The sequence below is a fragment of the Myotis brandtii genome, unplaced genomic scaffold, assembly GCF_000412655.1.
Source record: "Myotis brandtii unplaced genomic scaffold, ASM41265v1 scaffold188, whole genome shotgun sequence".
Taxonomy (NCBI): domain Eukaryota; kingdom Metazoa; phylum Chordata; class Mammalia; order Chiroptera; family Vespertilionidae; genus Myotis; species Myotis brandtii.
This window is the reverse complement of record NW_005356985.1, coordinates 699588-701324: the sequence shown is the minus strand read 5'-3', so window position 1 is coordinate 701324 and position 1737 is coordinate 699588. Positions and strand designations below refer to the sequence as shown.

The 1737-nt window shown below is 65.5% G+C and overlaps 1 long non-coding RNA gene across 1 annotated transcript in view; it reads left to right on the top strand.

Moving 5' to 3' along the window:
• Positions 1–990, top strand: part of LOC106725798 — an 18639-nt gene extending 17649 nt beyond the window's left edge. Inside the window, exon 3 of the long non-coding RNA XR_001361768.1 lies at positions 843–990. This is a non-coding gene — a long non-coding RNA (uncharacterized LOC106725798). The remainder of the gene's footprint in view (positions 1–842) is intronic.
• Positions 991–1737: the final 747 nt, after the last annotated feature.

Genomic DNA, 1737 nt, shown 5'->3' with positions numbered 1-1737 from the left:
GAGTCTCTTCAAAGTCAGACCTGGGGTTGGCACGCGGCCCTGCTATTTAGCAGCTGGTTGAACTCTGGCAAGAGCATTGGTCCCTGGGGCTGCGCCTCCTCGCGCTCCAGGGAAGATACTGGCTTTATCCCTGAGGATCTCGGGGGGGGACTGAGTGGTGGGGGACAGTTTGCTCAGCCTCTGGCCTGCAGGAGGGGCTCCATCCACGGGCGCTGCTGGGACTGCCGCTGCCACATCTTTGCTCCCCAGCGGCGTGAGCCTGAGTTGGGGTGTTCCCAGGAGCAGGCTCCCGGGCCAGGACTGAGCACAGGGCACCGGAGCGGAGGGAGAGCGAAGGGAGAGCGAAGGTGGCTGCGGGGCCCCGGGAGTCAGGGAGGGGCAGGTGGGAGGCCTGCCAGCGAGGGGCGCCATCGGGCCAGTGACTCCCATGGGCAAACTCTCTGTCTCCGGGAACCCAGGCTGATCCCGCCCCATGGGCAAGCGGCCTGGGGTGTAGGTGCCCTGGTCCCAGCTCGGGTCAGGGGTTGCTCCTTCGGCCTTAACCCTCCGGCATTGCTGGCAGAGGGTCCTCAGCAAAGGAAGCAGGCCTGGCGGGTGGGAGGGGTGCCTGGTGGGGTGGAGGCCCGGGATGCCTCCGGGTGCAGGCACAGTGCCCTCCCCGCACTCACCCTGGCCGAGCCTGAGCTTAACCGATTAGATTAGCGGGTGAATCCTGCACAGCCCCTCCACTTTGCAGCTGCCGCTCCGCCAGCAGGACAGACTCGAACCCCGAGCCCCGGGGCAGACCTGCAGGAGGGCCGCTGGCGTTCCCGGGCCTGACTGTCCTCTCCGGCTGTCGCCAGGTGTGCATCGTGCAGAAGCGGGACACGAAGCGGATGTACGCCATGAAGTACATGAACAAGCAGAAGTGCGTGGAGCGGGACGAGGTGCGCAACGTGTTCCGGGAGCTGCAGATCATGCAGGGCCTGGAGCACCCCTTCCTGGTCAACCTGTGGTGAGTGCCCCGCACCCCGAAACCCCCTTCCTGGTCAGCCTGTGGTGAGTGCCCCGCACCCCCAAACCCCTTCCTGGTCAGGCTGGCGTTCCCGGGCCTGACTGTCCTCTCCGGCTGTCGCCAGGTGTGCATCGTGCAGAAGCGGGACACGAAGCGGATGTACGCCATGAAGTACATGAACAAGCAGAAGTGCGTGGAGCGGGACGAGGTGCGCAACGTGTTCCGGGCCTGTGGTGAGTGCCCCGCACCCCCAAACCCCTTCCTGGTCAGCCTGTGGTGAGTGCCCCGCACCCCGAAACCCCCTTCCTGGTCAGCCTGTGGTGAGTGCCTGCACCCCAAAACCCCCTTCCTGGTCAGCCTGTGGTAAGTGCCCTGCACCCTGAAACCCCTTCCTGGTCAGCCTGTGGTGAGTGCCCTGCACCCCGAAACCCCCTTCCTGGTCAGCCTGTGGTGAGTGCCCCGCACCCCGAAACCCCCTTCCTGGTCAGCCTGTGGTGAGTGCCCCGCACCCCCAAACCCCTTCCTGGTCAGCCTGTGGTGAGTGCCCTGTACCCCCAAAACCCCTTCCTGGTCAGCCTGTGGTGAGTGCCCTGTACCCCCAAAACCCCTTCCTGGTCAGCCTGTGGTGAGTGCCCTGTACCCCCAAAACCCCTTCCTGGTCAGCCTGTGGTGAGTGCCCTGTACCCCCAAACCCCTTCCTGGTCAGCCTATGGTGAGTGCCCCGCACCCCCAAACCGCTGATG